General features: G+C 45.4%; 1 pseudogene; it reads right to left on the bottom strand.

The window, feature by feature from the left end:
• Positions 1-15,647: 15,647 nt before the first annotated feature.
• Positions 15,648-17,973, bottom strand: LOC100413509 (zinc transporter ZIP1 pseudogene; annotated as a pseudogene).
• Between the last annotated feature and the right edge of the window lie 732 nt (positions 17,974-18,705).

Below are 18,705 nucleotides of genomic sequence, written 5' to 3'. Positions count from 1 at the left end.
GGGAACTGCCTCCATAAGGAGACACACAATGAGGCAAGGACCATGGGGCGCAGTCTTGGGGCTGCTGTCACGCCGAGTGTCGGTGGCCTCTCACGTCTGTCACAGCACTTTTCCAGTGGACTGTAGATGCTGCCCTATATTTCTCTCTTAGGAAAACCATGACTTTCTAAGAGATTGTTTCTCTAATCCTGATATTCCCAACACTGACAAGTAGTAGCTGCTCAATGAAAGTGTACAGAGTGGGCACTGTGGTCGGCTCACGCCTGTAATCCCAGCACTATGGGAGGCCAGGGCCAGTGGGGCATCTGAGGTCAGGAGTTTGAGGTCAGCCTGGCCAACATGGTGAAACCCTGTCTCCACTAAAAAAATACAAAAACTTAGCTGGGCCTGGTGATGTGTGCCTGTAATCCCAGCCACTTGGGAGGCTAAGGCAGGAGAATCCATTGAACCAGGGAGGCAGAGGTTGCGGTGAACTGACATCACTGTACCAACTGCACTGCAGCCTGGGCGACAGAGCAAGACTCCATCAAAAAAAAAAAAAAGAAAAGAAAAAAAAAGCTAATTCATTGGTGCCCCACCCCTTGAGAACAGATGTCAGGAAAACTACCATGTTATTTAAAAGTGTAAATTGGCCAGGCACGGTGGCTCACGCCTGTAATCGCAGTACTTTGGGAGTCTGAGGCTGGCAGGTCACCTGAGGTCAGTAGTTCGAGAACAGCCTGACCAACATGGAGAAACCCCGTCTCTACTAAAAACACAAAATTAGCCAGGCATGATGGTGTTCACCTGTAATCCCAGCTACTCGGGAGACTGAGGCAGAAGAATCACTTGAACCGGGAGGCGGAGGTTGCCGTGAGCCAGGATCAGGCCATTGCACTCCAGCCTGGGTAATAAGAATGAAACTCTGCCTCAAAAAAAAAGTGTAAATTAAGAAAATTTAAGATTCTGTTTTGGTTTGGGCAGAAGGTTCTAGAGGTGCTCAAAAGTAGGTGAACCTACAGAGCACTTGTTCTGAATTTAAACTGAGATTCCTTAGGCAAAAGAATTAGCCCTGTCCTCAGCATTCAGCAAGCATCTTTTGAGGATTCGCTCCCTTTGTTTCTGACACCTGCCACTTCCAGAACATGAAAGGACTTCCCGGCCCACAGCTGCAGAGATCCCCATCATTCAATAGCATGTGACATCACATGCATGAACTCACAGAGCTAACTTGACTTCAATCCCCAGCTTCCTTACTCTAATGAGTAAGGATTACTCTAAATGGATTTCAGCAAATGGTTGTACTTCTCTGTGCCTCAAGTTTCTCATCTGTAAAATGGGAATTGAAATAAGTGTCTTTTCACACTTGTGTGGTAAGGATTGAATGAGATAATGTGTGTTGCTTACCACAGTGTCTGACACAATCAAAATAAGCATTCAATAAATGCTAAACATTATCATTATTCAGCACTTAACGCTGCAAGGCTGCAGTGGAATATATTAAAAGTGTCAAAAAGATAAATTTAATAAACAGTGTTTCTAATGCCCCCATTAGTATGGATTGGAAGATTAAATCTGTTCTAATTCCTGCTGTCTGGGTAATATGCCAGCCAGCAAACCTCAAATATAAAATCGCTTCATCTACCTTTCATATGAGAAGAAAAAAAATCAATGTGTTTTTGTTCTCCTCTCTTATCCTTGGCTTATTTATATGCCCAAATAAGGTTACTGGACAAAACACAATTGTGTGGGCTATAAATAATGAACAGCTCCTCCATGCAGTCAGCATCAGCACAGAAAAGTTCTAAATGGATTTCTTTTGCCTGCATCGTTTTCTGCCCTAGATCTGACCCTAAACGTAAATGTAGGCAGCCTGGTTGGCAAATAAAAGGCCCGACTGACTTGTTGACCCAGTTTGCAGAGACGGCTCCATGCACAACCACTTTAGCAGCTGCTGTAGGAGAACCTTTTGGTCACACAAGCCAAAAGCTGCTCACTCATTCACTGCAATTACTCCTTGAGCCCCCAGTGTACCAGCGACCGGCCTCAAAGTCATGCCTGCACCGTGCTGTGAGACGCCCACTTCGGTCTAGAGCTGGTGGACTTGAGTCTTGCATCTGTTAAGGACAAAGAATAACAAAGGCTTTTTAGTCATTCCTAAGAGAAGCGGCTGGCTGGGTGCGATGGCTCACGCCTGTAATTCCAGCACTTTGGGAGACCAAGATGGGAGGTTCACTTGAGGCCAGGAGTTTCGAGACCGGCCTGACCAACATGATGAAACCCCGTCTCTACTAAAAATAAGAAAATTAGCCAGGTGCAGCACACACCTATAATCTCAGCTACTTGAGAGGCTGAGACGGGAGAATGACTTGAAACTGGGAGGCAGAGGCTGCAGTGAGCCGAGATTACGCCACTGCACTCCAGCCTGGGCGACAGGGCGAGACTCCATCGAGAGATAGAGAGTTAGAGAGAGAGAGAGAGAGAGAGAGAGAGGGAGAGGAAGTGACTGCCGGTCATGCAGCAAGCTTTACTGAGAAATTCCACCTTACTCTTCTTCAGGCTCCAGCTCTTCCTAGCGAAGTAGCGGATCTTCTCTATTTAGCAAACTTTCCTATCTTTTCTTTTCCTTTCTGTTGCCCTCATCTGTCATATTATTCCAGCTGAGTAATACAGAAAGGCAAAGTGATCCTACAGGCATGGTAATAACCTCACAGACATAGGAGGCAGTGAAAGAATGGGGGCTGTGGGCTGAGTCCAGAGGATTGCAGTAAAAAAAAAAAAGAGCATTTATGCACACAACAATCACGGCTTCTCTCTCTCCACCGCCTTTGGAAGTCAGAGTCCCACGGTCACTATAAGAAATCACAGTCAGTCTCCCTTCTAGCTTTTTCCAGTTGACAAACAGCTATCGCGTGTTGTGATTTCGTTTGATCCACACAACACTCTGTCAGGGAACACTAAGAACTTGTGAGGGAATACAGCTTCCCCAAAGCCACAGGATCAGCGAATAGCAAATCCGTTAGTGAAAACTGTGTTTATCCATTCTGGAACCCTCCATACAGCATGGTGGTGGTTAGCTGTGTAGCCGCTAAAGCTGGCTTGCCAGGGGCTCAAATCCAAGCTTTGCCCTTGAGCCTCCTCATCAGTACCATGGGCATGCCTCTAATAGTGCCCATCTCATAGGGTGACTGTGAAAATATTACAATAAAAGCAGCTTGTATTGCCGGGCGCGGTGGCTCAGGCTTGTAATCCCAGCAATTTGGAAGGCCAAGATGGGAGGATCACCTGAGGCCAGGAGTTCGAGACGAACCTGACCAATATGGTGAAATTCCATCTCTACTAAAAATACAAAATTAGCCAGGCATGGTGGCATATGCCTGTAGTCCAAGCTACTTGGGAGGCTGAGGTAGGAGAATAGCTTGAACCCGAGAGGTGGATGTAGGAGTGAGCTGAGATTGTACCATTGCACTCCAACCTGGGCAACAGGAGCAAAACTCCATTTCAAAAAAATATTTTAAATATAAAATTAAATACATGAGGTTGGCACACAGAGAGTGCCCATGAAGACTTCCAGGTTATGACCACCATCTTTGCACCATACTGTCCCACCCAGGAAGAAGCTTCTACTTGTCCCCCTTCTTCCAATAATAAAATCCCACTTTTCCAGCCTCTCTGGCAGCAAGGTGTAGATATAAACTCAGTTTTGTCCAAAGGAATATAAATGGAACTGGGAAAACTTCCAGGCACCGACCTATGGATGGGACAGCCCATCTCTCTACCCTCCTGCTGGCCCCCAAGCAACCTCCTTGGACCAAATGGGAAAACCACATACTGAGGATTGTGAAGAACCAGGAGAGAGCCACCACACCACACCAAATGCAGTTGTATTTCGATGAGAGCGAAGTCACCTTCATCTCCTCACAGGAGGGAGAACAAAAGAAGTTTCACCCATCTCGAAGCAGCCTCTGTCTCAAGACCAGAGCTGGTGTCTCTGCTCACTGGTACTCCAGACACTTGGGTGCTGAGGGCCAGCTGCTCTGCCTCTGCCACCAGATGCACCCAGACAGGCTGACTGCAACATGAACTGCCTGCCTGCCACATGCCAGGCAAGAGGATGAGAAATACACATCCTCACAGGAGGTCCAGAACAGCTCCAAAAGGAGATACGCAGCCCATTTTACAGGTTAAAAAGTCTGAGGCCCAAGAAGGAGCTGTCCCACTGCCCTGAGACGCAGCCCAGATCTAAGATCCAGGCTGCCCAACTCAACACCCTGCACTCTTCTCACAGTGGTTCCTGCCTCCAAATTCCAGAGCACCCCAGAGTCCTGCACCCTCATGCAGAGCTCCTCAGGCACCAGCTCTCAAGCCCTGAGGGCGTATAGAGATGAAAGTGCCATGGAGTACTTTCAATCAGGGAATGGAAAGCCGGACTTCCTAGTTTGACTCCCAGCTTAGCAGCTGTGTGAACCTGGACAAAGGAACCCTAACCTCTCTGCGTTTCAACTTCCTTGTCTGCAAACCGGGAATAACAATTCACAAGAGGTTATACAAATTAGATTAGTGAACATGTGCAATGCTGCAAATATCAAGTTATGAGTAACAGCACCACTGTTGTCCTTGTTGTTTGTCTTAAGCCTGAACCCCTAGAAGTATAGCCCAAGATGGGGACTCTTGTGTAAATGGGTTACTGGGGCACTGTCTGGAGAGAAACACAAAGGAAAAGGGAAGGGGGAAAGGCCAAAGAGCTAAGCCACATGGTGACTTCAGCTGAAATGTGAGCTCGAGCTGAGCTCAAGAATATGAATGGGACCACAGAGCTGCCCTCCTTTGAGCTGAGGCATGGGTGAGTCATTATCTGGGAGCCATCCATGTGGAGAGAATATAGCCACCCATGGGGATGGGAGCGGGGCTTTTATTAGCAGAGGAAAACTCTTCAGAGAAGGGTGCCACTGCTGGCCTTAGAAACCAACCACCCCAGCAGCTGGACTTGGTAAAGGGGAACTGAGTGAGGCATGAATAACATTGGCCAGGTTAGTGTGAGTCATCAAATGTCACCTCCTTCACAAGTTCTGTCCATCTTCCCAGCTAGAAGTCATCTTCACATGCCCATGACATTTGCTCCCTACCACGCCTACTAAACTGAACCTTGTTTAATTCTGTATTATAGCCATTAATTCATGTACAATTCTTGATGAGCATCCTTCTCACTCTGTGCTCATTCCTCTGAGCCCTGTGAGAGCTGAGATGGTGCTGAAGATGGGCTGTCCGTCACACCTGCACTGTATCCCCAGTAAGTAGCAAAGGGCTTGGCATGCGACAGGCTCTCAGCCAACCTGACTGGAGACAGAAGGATGACCTTATCTCAGGCATGCCAAAACATGGGGTAATATAATGTCAGTTCTTGGAAATATGTGAGCAAAAAAAATTAATATTCAAGTTTTTAAGCCCAGATGCCAGCAAAAAGTGTCTTGTGCAATGGGTACAGATGAAGCATCTAATGTTTTCAGTAACTCAGGGTGTCCACAATTAGTGTCCTGACAGTGAGCATCTCCTTAAATGTTGTGTTTTAGGCCGGGCATGATGGCTCACGCCTGTAATCCCAGCACTTTGAGAGGCTGAGGCAAGTGGATCACTTGACGTCAGGAGTTTGAGATCAGCCTGGTTAATGTGGTGAAACCCTGTCTCTACTAAAAATACAAAAATTACCCGGACATGGTGGAAGAAGCCTGTAATCCCAGCTACTCGGGAAGCTAAGGCAGGAGAACTGCTTGAACCTGGGAGGTGGAGGTTGCAGTGAGCCAAGATGGCACCACTGCACTCCAGCCCGGACAACAGAGCAAGACTCTAACTCGGAAAAAATAAAAAACAAAAATGTTATGTCTTAGGTACCTCACTCATCTCAACCTAATATCAACTGTGATCCCCCAAATCATCAGACTGATTATGTGCACCCGAGGAAGCATGAATTTATTCACCAACCGCTTGTTCTGGGCCGAGTATTGTGGTCATGAATACGCAAACCACAGTTGGTCATTTCCTTAAGGAGCTGCCGGCATTTGGAAGATATAGACAGGAATGCGGATTATCTCAGCACCAGATTGAAGGCGCTGAGAAGGAAGGATGTGCTGGCAACAGCTCTGACCTCTGCCATAGGTGGAGGTAATCATGGCAGACTTCACAGAGAAGGTGACGCTCCAGCTTTGTCTTGAAGGTTGGGATGAATTTGACTCAAAAAGACAATGGAGAGAAGTACAATGTGCATACAGGTGGGAGAAGGGGCAGGCTACATGGCTGGGGAAGGGGAGAGTGATTTGGAATGACCAAACTTTCTGGGCCAAAAAATGGCTCATCTCAGATTCCTGAAAGAAATATTCATTGAGGAGCTTCCAGATTGGTGAATACATGGACATATTGAGGGCACAGCACACCTGGAGAGGACACAGAAGCACCACAACACCCATGTTTCTTCAATTTTGCTGTTTATGAGTAGTGCCCTTTATAATGAGGGTATAATAAACATACAAGAAATATACATGCAATAATATACAAGAAAACATACAATAAAATATATAAGCAATAAATATACAATAAAAAAAAGAAAAAAAACATGGAAGAGCCAGGCACAGCGGCTCACAGCTGTAATCTCAGCACTTTGGGAGGCTGAAGCAGGTGGATTGCTTGGCCTCAGGAGTTCGAGACCAGCCTGGGAAACATAGTATAGCCTTGTCTCTAAAAAAAAAAAAATTAGCAGGGTAAGGTGGCATGTGCCTGTAGCCCCAGCTACTTAGGAGGCTGAAGTGGGAGGATCACTTGAGGGTAGGAGGTTGAGGCTGCGGTGAGCCATGATAGCACCACTGCATTCCAGCCTGGGCAACAGAGCAACACCCTGTTTCAAAACACACACACACAGAAAAGAAGTAGAAAAAAGGAAAGGAAATAAGGAAGGAGGAAGGGGTAAGAAAGAATGGGAGAAAAAGGAGGAAATAAAGAAAAGGGGAAATCATCATTAAGGTAAATAGTAGCATTGTAATATTATAGCAATCATAACAATTTGTTGAGAATCAACTACATTTCAGAACCTTTGCAGCCATTCATTAGATCATTTAACCTCCACTACAATCGTATAAAATGTATATTCGAACTCATCTCCCCAACTGACAGGTAAGGACATCCAAAGGTTACATGATAGCCCATCACTCTCTAGCTACTAGGAAGCAAGGCCCAGGCTTTTCTGACTCTCTCCAGAGAGAGAAAGCAGTTACCCCTTGACATTGGCCGGGGCCTTTGAAATCTGTATATCTGGCCCAAGAGGTTCATAACGTTGGTTGAGTCCAGTAAATTTCTAAATAGAGTTCCTCCTATAGTTTATTAGAATTTGTGTGTGGGGGGTGTTGTTTGTTTAAATTTTAATGAGATGAGGTCTCGCTGTGTTATCCAGGCTGCTCTTGAACTCCTGGGCTTAAGCAATCCTTCCACCTCAGCCTCCCAAAGTGTTGGGATTATAGGCATGAGCCACCATGCTCAGCTTCCTAGTTGACTATTGATTCCTTAAATGGATTTTTCCTCCACCTTAAAAGGATGACAGTTTCATTAAGCTATGAGACAGTATCTGCCCATTAATGTGTGCTAAATTGACATGCAATTTCTATAGAATTAAATTATACCTCAATGAATAAGCAAATAATTCGTCAAGACTAATGTTACTCCCATGAATGCCAACGTAAGACTTGGACCATTTACTTATCAAATGCTGATTTTAAAAAAATAACTCACAAAGAAATAATAATTAAATCATCAACTTAAAAGTTTGATTTGGTATTCCGGCTCAATCAGGAAAATATGCATAGCACCAGGTATCCTCCCTGGTTTCCAAATAAGGTAGCAGTCAGAAATACGAGTTCATTCATTTTCATGCAGCTGTACAATTACCTGCTAAGGCAATGTAGCTAAAATACACACACACATATATGCATACCCACACCCCTCACTCATATACACACAAAGCCAAGCACCACAGCATCTACACTAGGTGACAGGAGCCATATTCAAATGCAATAGAAATATTCAAAGCGAATTTGGTATTTTGTAGGATCTGCCTGGCCCTGAGCACTTATAGACTGAAATAAGGGATAGGATCATCTTCCTACCCTAGAGTTCTCAAATTGTGGTTTCTGAACCAGCAGCAATAGCATTACCTGGGAACTTGTTAGAAATGCAAATCTCAGGTCACTCCCCTCCCACTCCACCCCCAAACCTGCTGACTCAGAAACTGTGGGGGTGGGTGATTCTTCTAACTGACACTAATACAGCTAAAGTTTGAACCACTAGCCTGTTATGTATAAAATACTAAAGGAGCTAGGGATTTTCCCTCATATAGACCCAAGTTTGAATTCTAGCGATTAAATACCAGTTGTGTGATCTAGGCTAGTTATGTAACTTCTCTGAGCCTCACTTTTATCATCTTTTTAAAAAGAAAATTAAGAGATGAATGATGCCACCTTGATATTGCTGACGGGTTCACTGAGATGACTCAAATGGTGTCAGCAGAGCGCACACAGACCTCCCTGGGTTCGGCATCATCCTCTCTCCCTTCAAAGTTCCCATTCCACGGTCTCATTTCCAAGAATCCCCTTCCCATGTGGTTCCCAGCAAGACTGCCAATGAGAGGACTCAGCTAGACCCAGAAGGCACAGAGGAGGTGGGGTTATTAGCCTTGGAGGTAGTAGCAGCCATGTGGTTCACACAACTTCCCACCTTGTTCCTGAGAACTACTGGCTTTCCCACCATATCTAAGAACATTGGGTTGGAGTTACCACACATTCTTGAAAATTAGAGCTCATGAGCACTTCTGTTGTGGCATCTCAGGCTAAGATCAGCCATAGTGGAGTCCCAAAAGTATTTTATGGCCCTATTGTATGGCCTTTTGAATTAGAGCCCTGGAATCTACAGTGCACCTTCTGCTCTCCAACGAAACCCTGAGACACACATCTAATTTCTACCCTTACCCAGGAATATCTTATTTCTATAATAAGCAGAAAAACCTTCTTCCTCCAGACTCAAGGGAAAGTCCTCGGATCAAAGAAATCCCCCTTTCTTTAAAGACCTTCCTTCAAAGAACGACACAGGTTCACTGTCACATTACATTCATATATCCATAATCTATTTTAGTATTTTAAATGACTGCTTATAGATTTCCTACAATGTTGAGTGTGATTTTGCTTCGTTGAAAGCCAGCTGCCCCCATGGAAACCAATCATCATTCTTTATGCAAATCAATGGAGAAATATGATTCAATTAACAGAAACTTGCTTAACAGTCATCGTGCATTGGCTTGTTTTTTATTTGACTTTTAATGTTTTTAATAATGTCACATAAGCCGTTTTTCTCCCCTCTTCCAGAAAATGACTCTAAACGTAAAAGACAAAATAATAATGAAACCTCAAACAGGTAAAGCATTTACAGCACTTCAAAGCCTCCTGAGAGTTTATCTCTGGTCAACAGATATTCTCAGACTCCTGCAGAGAAAAAGAACGAGATGCAGAGAGATCACATAGGTTGTTAGAGAAGAGCAGTAACTAGTACTGTAGTTCCCCGAAGGCTCTAACAAATCCCAGGTCCTTGTTGCATGAAAATAAGCCTGTGATTAGATATTAAATAAATTATCTGGCCCTCAGTAATAAATTCCTTATTAGCAGAATTAGGTCACAGCTACAAACATAGCTTGCACTCCCTCCCGCTCTCTCTCTCTCTCTCTCTCTCTCTCTCTCTCTGCTAAAAAAAGACTTTTTTTTTTGGAATTTTACCCATGAAAATCTGAATGGGAATTTGAGTTCTTTGCTAAAAGGTTTTTCAGAACGTGGGCAGTTTTCCAGACTTCTGTTTTATAATGAATATTCCTGCTGTTTTTGACTTCTCAGTTTTCCAAGGCCATGGCTACCCAATTTGGCTGTCATAAGAATGTTACACTAACTCCGTTAAGCTCTGCGATGGAGAAGTTTTCCCGAAACCAATTCACAGAGATGGTGTCATTGAGGATATGGAGGGGGAAAATATTTTAAGACATGAGTCCCACTGATTTTCAAGTTGGGCAAGAAAATATAATTGGAGGTGAAAATGAAAGTTGAGGCATATTCTAAAATGAAATATTAGAACAAGATGGAAAAATAAAAAGTAAAAATCGGTGGCAAAGATAGCCATTTAAATGTCTCACAGTAAATTTTTTAAATCTCCCACACTAAGTTGAGTGTATACACAGGATTGGTATTATCCAGACACCTACAGCTTTTCTCTCCTAGGGTTAGAAGGTCCCTCCAGGCAGTCTGCTTCATCAGGACCGAACAGGACCCTTCAAATTGTCTCTCAGACATGACCACCCATGTCTGGTCCACGGAAAGCATAGAAATTGAGAGACAGGATGCTTGAAGAAGATTTGTTTTAAAAGAGCTGTTTCTTACTTAAAGGAAGCCTTGCTTTTTAATACTGTATTAGTTATCTTTTGCTGCATGGCATATCATCCCAAAGCTCAGTAACTCAAAACAACAAAAATGATCTGTAATTTCTCACCGTTCTATGCCTGTGGAATTCAGGAGCAACTTGGCTGGTCAGTTCCTACTTGGGTTTTCACAAGGTTTCAATCAAATGTCCCTCCTTGACTTGGGCTGGAGGATTCACCCAAAGGTAGATTATTCACACAGATGGCAAAATGGGTGCTGGCTTTGGGCCAGTTCTCCTCTACAATGTCATCTCCATGGGGTTACTGGAATGTCCTGGAGGCATAGTAGCTGACTTCTCCCTGAGTAAGCAGATCAGGGAAACAAACCCAAAATGCTACAATACTTTTTCTGACCTACTCTCAGAAGTAACAGCTTGTTATTTCTGCCATAGTCTATTGGTCACAGAGGTCAGGCCTAAGTTTTTATGGGAGGCAAGGCTCATTGGGGATTCTTTGGAGGTCTAGTTAGCACAAATACTGATGCAGGCTGGGTGCAGTAGCTCACATCTGTAATGTCAGCACTTTGGGAGGCTGAGGCAGGAGGATCACATGAACCCAGGAGTTCGGGACTATCCTGGGCAGCATAATGAGGCCTCCACCTCCAAAATAATAATAATAACTCATTCACTGCATGTGACTTACACTGGGAAACCTAGGAAAAGGCTGGCTAATACAGTAGGGTCAGCAGAGTGCCGGGCGTTTCATGGGCCAAATGTGGAGCTCTCTGGGAGAGACCTGATGTAGAGTCCCCTAATTGGAAATGTGGGTATTAAGGCCAAAGGCAGGGTGAGCTTCATGACTGTGAAGACTGTACAGCCTCACAGGGTCCTCCACTCAGAAGGACCCCACACTTGGGTTTAATGCACTGTCACTGTCTTCTTAAAATTCTGGATATTTTTTGAATGAGGATCCTGACATTTTCATTTTGCACTGGGCCCCACAAATTATGTAGCCAGTCCTACCTCAGTAGCGAAGGGTGAAAATAATGACACATGAAAATAAAGAGGCGATTGATCTGTCAATAAACCATGGATGAGAGGTCCGAGGGACAGTTTCCTAATGAACTCATGAAAGCATCTAGGAAAAAGTAAGTTCTAACTGCTGCAAAAACGAAACAGGTATCTAATGGCTTGATTTCTCCAATAGGCTGAGTTCCTCCCGACAGCAGAGCTTAAGACAAGGATTTGCATGCAGGTGGTTTGTTTTGGGAAGTCTCCACTAAAATTAAAAAATGGAAGTTAGGAAGAGTAAAAGGGGAGGAGAAAGAGCTGGTCCAAGGTTGCATCACTGAATTGCTCTGTAGGCAACTGGGGCTCAGTGTCACCAGGGGGCTTGCTAAGGAGCTTTGTAGGATGCGCTGTCAAATGGACCTTCTAAGACAAAGAAAGAAGAAGCATTTGTCCTACAATTGCCACCCTGATGGCCAAACATTGCTCTATGGGTCTCTAATTCTCTCATGCATGCGTCAGAAAGGCTAAGTGGGTTCCTTTGGGATCCTCCTGGATGGAAGCAAAGAAGCCCTAGAGCAGAAAGCAAAGAATACGCTATGTTTCCAAGTGACTCCCATTACAGTTGGTTGCTGAAGCAAGAGATGGAGTGAAAAAGTGGATGTGAGCAGCTCCCGTGGCACTTCAATCGCCATGCCAAAGCCAGTCAAGAAATCATTTTCTTGCTCCTCTACTCACTCCTTCCCTAAACCGCATCCCTGGAGAGATGAAGGAGGGAACAACTAGCAAAGATAGAAGAAACCAACGCTAGCCCTTCCCCAGTTGAGGCTTCCCTCATGAGCTAGCAGAAGACAAAAGCCTCAACTGTAATCAATACATGGGAACAGTTAGTTTAATTCCTCCATTTAGGACATTTTATGATAAAGTGAAAAGAGCCTAGAAAAGTCCTGAGGCCGGACTGAGTTTTCTTCTAGGGCCATGAGGATGAACGAGTCCCCAGAGTGGACTTCAAAGAAGTTGGATGGTGAAAGCTGGATAAAGCTGCTTCATGATTACCTCCTCCAAGCTTGTTCATCCTAATAGGAGACATTAGAAATATACAGAATGCACCTGATGGAACAAGAAGACAGTGATAGTGGGGGAGGGGGAATGTACTGTTGGGTGAATTCCTTTCACAACACAAAAATGGAAGCCAGAACTCATGTCCATTTCACATTTCTTTGCTTTTTCAGATGGTGTTCATTCCGCCTGAAATATCTTGCTCCACCATCCAAGACATCTCCCCTTATCATTTGTCCCCTTCTGAGACTGGGAGGGTTTTGTTATTATCTTTATATAGTATTATCATATATATAGTCTGCCTTACACTAGAAATATTTATGGAGTTTTTTAATAGAGCAAAAATGGCACACATTAAAAGGCATGGAAAAGGAAAGACGAAAAATAAAAAACAACTGCAGGAAACTACAGCAGAATACAGAGCCAGACTGTGTCGATTGCTCCACACATACCTTAAATTACTGACAGGTGATATGGGTACAGTTTTGGCTCTAAACTCAACAGCAGCTGATACAAAAAAGGGAACCTGATCCAGTCTCAGTCAGCATTCATAAGGCAAAATCGCGCCACTTCTCAGGAAAAGCAGAGCTAGTTCTGATTCTGAAGTTAAGTGGACGATTGCCTCCAGGGTTCTCCTAAAGGGACACGCAATGTATATAAATTGAACAACATGCTCCACAATATCTTTTCTGTTTATCTTATTAGTTTATTTTTTCCTTCCTTCCTTCCTTCCTTCCTTCCTTCCTTCCTTCCTTCCTTCCTTCCTTCCTTCTTTCTCTTTTTCTTTCTTTCTTTCTTTCTTTTCTTTCTTTCTTGAGACAGAATCTTGCTCTGTTGCTCAGACTGGAGAGCAGTGGTGTGATCGTGGCTCACTGCAACCTCCACCTCCCGAGTTCAAGTGATTCTCTTGCCTAAGCCTCTCAGGTAGCTGGGATTACAGGCATGGGTCACCATGCCTGGCTAATTTTGGTATTTTTAGTAGAGACAGACTGCTGGCCTCAAGTGATCCACCTGCCTCAGCCTCCCAAAGTGTTGGTATTCCCGGTGTGAGCCACCTGGCCCGGCTAACATCTTTTCTATAGGCACTTCTTATAATGTCCCTCAACCTGTGACACAGACATGACAAACAGGAGAGAATCACCAAGACCAGGTTGACTACAGACACCTTCGGGCCACCATGTGCTATAGCTTTAAGTCCCCTTCATTGCACTCACCATTTCTCGTTGCAATCATTTCTACATGCATCTTTCTCCTTTTTACTTTTTTAATTGTTTATTTAATTTTTGAGATAGGGTCTCACTCTGTTGCCCAGGCTGGAGTGCAGTGGGTGCAATCACGGCTCACTGCAATCCCAGGCTTAAATCATCCTCACACGTCAACCTCCTATCTGGCCACATAGGTGTGTGTCACAATACCCCACTAATTTTTTAAAATTATTTTCTATAGACACAGTGTCTTGAGGGCTAAAAACCAGTTCTCATTTCTGTCTGTGCCACCACTGCCAAACATATGGCTTGGTATGTATATTGCAACATGTTTCTGCATAAATGAGAGAATTACAGATTAATGCTTTCAATTAATGTGAGGCAACACAGAGAGAAGGAGACAAATGATTAGACAACATTGAGCCTGGAGCTCTTGAGAAAAGAAAATCATGCACAAATGAGATCAGCCAGCCTCTAAGCTTCAAGAAGCAAGGTAGGGTGAAATACTGTTAGCTTCTAGTCAACTTCAGAGTGAAAGAATCTAAATGTACAGTACAGAGATCACAGCTTACAAAATGTCTCAAAATTTGTCATCAACACCTGTTGGTCACTTATTTCTCGTAGCTGTATCCTCAAAATGGTGAACAGGACACAGGCTTTATTTCCAAAGAACATACTCTTTGAATCCCTTTGTTTTTCTTTTTTGAGACAAAGTCTGGCTTTGTCTCCCAGGCTGGAGTGCAATGGCACAATCTCGGCTCACTGCAACCTCCACCTCCTGGGTTCAATTGATTCTCCTGCTTCATCCTCCCAAGTAGCTGGGATTACAGGTGTGCACCACCATGTCTGGCTAATTTTTTGTATTTTTAGCAGAGATGGGGTTTCACCATGTTGGCCATGCTGGTCTTGAACTCCTGAACTCAAGTGATCCACCCACTTTGGCCTCCCAAAGTGCTGAAATTACAGGCGTGAGCCACCGCACCCAGCCTTGAATCTTTTTTTTTTTTCTAGAAACATCTTTTATTTGGGTAACAGGTCCCAAAACAGGTCAGTTAATAAAATAGATTCTAAAGAATATGGCCCTACGCACAGCCCTCCCTCCCAGAAAGTAACCCCGGGAGTAGACATTGCCCTTCCCCCTTGGGCTTTTCGAGTATATTTTTAAAAATGTTTTGGCAGCTCAGTGTTTATCATTTGGGCATGGGGCACCATCTCCATGTCCCATATTCCTAGGGTACAGCAGCAGTAGGTGGCTGCAGCGTTCCAAACTTCCCCCTACCCCAGCGCAGCAATTACGTCTGCCCTACCCCACGATCTGGGACCAAACTAAAGAACAAGCAGGCCCCCTTCACTGAGGGGCTGGGCAGGGCTCAGTGCCACGTTACTGAGCTTTGAGAAAGAGGGAGGGGATGTTTGGCACTTTAAAAATAGAGGAGTCAGCAGTACTGGAGAGGTCAGTGAAGATACCAAAATTGGCAGGAAGAGACCATTTGGCACTAGTCCCCTGGGAGACGGGAAGAGGGAGACAGATATGAGGGTAGGAGCTAAGAAAAGTAGGAGGGTTCCACTCGAAGGGCAGGATGCTGAAAAGGGCTAGGACCAACAGGACACTGACTCTAGGTTTATGACCTCTCCATACCCCTGTTCCACAGCAGCTGGTGCCCACCTCTAGCCTCTGATGTCAGTCTGTCCTATGTATAGTGTCCACCCTCTGATTCTAGCAATCAAGTGTCTTCCCCAATCCTAACGTCCCCTGATCATGTCTCTACCGACTTGACCATCTCTTGTTCCTTGGAACGGGGGCCAGCCTCTTGTCTGCCCACTTCCCTCTCATTGGTCAGATAGCCCCAAAAGGCTCTATCTTTAGCTCCCAGAGAACTTTTTGGTTCTCAGTACTTCCCTTCCCCATTCCTCCCTATTCCCCACACACTGGGAGAGGGAAGGGAGAACAGAGGCACGTGATTGTCAATCTCCCCTGCCCCCTCTTGAAGCCCCCTTGATTTGGATGAAGAGCAGGTTAGTGAGCAGGGCAAAGTCTGCTAGGAGCAGAATGACCTTGAGGATCCTTTGCTCAGAACTGGCCAGCTCCTGGGGCAGGATTTCCAGAAAGGTGATATAGAGAAAAGTGTCAGCCGCCATGCCCTCTAGCACAGACTGGGCCAGCTGGTGTGGAGGTCCTGCCCACTCTCCCAGAGCTGCACCCAGCCCAACACCTAGAGGTGTCATGCATGAGAAGAGGATCCCACAGCCAGCCACCACCTGTGCCCCAAGGTGGCTCTGCAGCAGCCGGAAGGACAGACTGACAGCGAGGATCCCCTTGTGGAGCAGCAAAGCCAGGCACAGCTCCGTGGCCTGAGTCTGGTCTCACTGAAGCCCTACTGCCAGCCCCTCAAACACAGAGTGGAGGGCCAGGGAGAAGAGCAGGACACAGGCACACAAGGCTGAGGGGGTTGCTGGGGCTCCACTTGCCTGTGGAATCCCTGGTCCATCATGCCAATGCTGCGACCCACCATTCACTGTTCCCAGCAGAGCCCTTGTTTCCTCCAGAGGTGGCGGCCCTGACTGCTGCTTGTAAGCCAATGTGATCTGCTCTGTCACCAGGATGAGGGAGAAGCCCATGGCCAGGATGAACTCTTGCAGTGAGAACCGGAGCGTCACATGCAAGCCTGCCAGGGCCTCACCTGTAGCAGCCAGGTGGTCAGGCAGCAGGTCAAGGACACAGGTGGCCAAAAAGACGCCACCCCACAAAACAGCTTACTAGGCTTGGGGCTTTCTGGCAGGAAGCTGAGGCTTCATGGTTAGCTCTTGGCTGGCACAGCACACAGACGGGCACCAGGCTGCCGAGAAGGGTGAGCACCAGCAGCAGCACCAGGGACCCCAACTTCACCTCCAGCCCCACAGGCACTGGAGGCTCTAAAGCTACCGCCTCTGGGTGCCACACCAGGAGCTCGGGCTCTCCCAGAGCCCCATGGTGTTTCTGCCAGTTCCAGTGACTCTCAGACCTCTCAAGGGTCTCACGACATGGTCTCCACGTGCTTCTGGCCTAGAGTCAGGGGCAAATCTTTTTTTAAAAAATATTTTTAACAAGGTCATCAACCAAGGATTCTCCTAACTCCAGCCTTTGCAGAAAAGTGATCGATTGTCATTGAATCTTTTTAAAGTTGAGTGAGGTTTCTTCAAATCATAATGTTTTGTTTCGTTTTTAAATAAAAAAGGTCCAGAGTGGTGGCTCACTCCTGTAATCACAGCACTTTGGGAGGCCTCGAGTTTGAGACCAGCCAGGGCAACATAGTGAGACCTTGTGTCTATAAAATTTAAAAATTAGCCAGACATGATGGCACATGCTAATTTTTTTCTTAGGAGGCTGAGGTTGGAGGATTGCTTGAGCCCCATAAGTCAAGGCTACAGTGAGCTGTGATTGCACCATTGCACTCCAGCCTGGGCAACAGAGTGAGACCCTGTCTCAAAAACAAAACTAAAAAAGAACAGTATCTACTACATTCCTAAGCCAAAACTCACACCAAGACTTATCACGCTGCTGCTCCAACCAAAGAGACCCGTCTAAGTGAAATTCAGCGATGGCTGAAACTCTAAGATGATTTCTTAGAAGAAAAGGGGCCAGGCGGGGTGGCTCATGCCTGTAATCCCAGCACTTTGGGAGGCCGAGGAGGGCTGATCACCTGAGGTTAGGAGTTCGATGCCGGCCTGGCCACTCTTAGAGAAACTCCAACCCTACTAAAAATACAAAAATTAGCTGGGGGATGGTGGCATGTGCCTGTAGTCCCAGCTACTCGGGAGGCCAAGGCTGGAGAATTGCTTGAACCCAGGAGGGGAAGGTTGAAGTGAACCAAGACTGTGCCACTGCACTCCAGCCTGGGTGACAGAGAGAGACTCCATCTCAAGCACGCGCGTGCACGCACGCACACACACACACACACACACGTGCACTGTTTGGTCAAGAGTTGAATTCATGATAATCAAGCAGCTCCTAACACAGCTCTCTCGTCACATTTTCAGACGTATATTTGTCGGGTGTGGGGGAGTCTGTATTTCCCTGTAGTTCTATGGGATAAGCCTTCCATAACTCTCTTGGCTTATTATGTTTGAAGGATTCCTGAGATGTGGAATAAAAGGACTAGCAAAAAGCTGTAACATCACTCATATCTGCTTTTAATTAGAGAAAAAAACAAATGCCTTCCTCTCCTCCCTCAGTCAGGAAAGGATTCTTTTCCACGATGGCTCCATGTTTTTTCTTTCCTTGCCTTGCCTTGAGTTCAAAGGTGGTGTGCATTTTTCAGAGGGAAAGATGGCAAACATGCCCATCTCAACACAAATTTGTTTTATTGAGTACATATGCTATACAGAACCCCCTCCAAAAATCAAAATGTGCTTTTTAAAAAGGCTGGACTGTTTTAAAATGTTCTCAGAACCAAAGCAACACACCCCTTTCAGAACACTGGAGAAAAGGCTGTCAGACAAGGTCTCATGGCTCAACAGTGGCTAACTATTAACATAATTTGAGAGGAGAGACTCCCTCGTAGCCCTTGTTTTTGGTTTACTCAAAAAAAGTGCTCCTGTCAGCCTTAAATTTCTCTGCCTGGGTCTCTAGTCTGAGGACAGCATCCTTTTGGAAGACTTGGGCAATTTCTGTGGAGCCATGTTTAAATTGAACGAGTGGAAAACGAACTCCCTTTAATAAAAGTGGCATTGTTTTGCAGTCAGGTATTTCCAAGTGGGCTCGCTTGTTACTTTCCATGGGAATAGTCTTGGAGGAAGAAAGGGCCTTTGTTGAGTTTTGTTTTGTTTTGAGAACAGTCAATTGGTTCTTTCTACCCTTCCTTCTGGGGCGCCAATTTTTCCAAGGATTACCACAAAGAGCAAGCAGAAATAATGAAAAGAAAAAAAGAAAGAAAACCTGCGTGCAAACCCAGGTTGTCATTATCTGGGGTTGTTTTCGGCTGTTCTTGTCCTCTTATTCCTACCTGGTACGCAGATCACTCCTGCCCATTGCTGTCTATCTTGT

The sequence above is a fragment of the Callithrix jacchus genome, chromosome 16, assembly GCF_049354715.1.
Source record: "Callithrix jacchus isolate 240 chromosome 16, calJac240_pri, whole genome shotgun sequence".
NCBI lineage: Eukaryota > Metazoa > Chordata > Mammalia > Primates > Cebidae > Callithrix > Callithrix jacchus.
The sequence above is the reverse complement of the archived record's forward strand: the minus strand, read 5'-3'. Positions and strand labels throughout refer to the sequence as shown.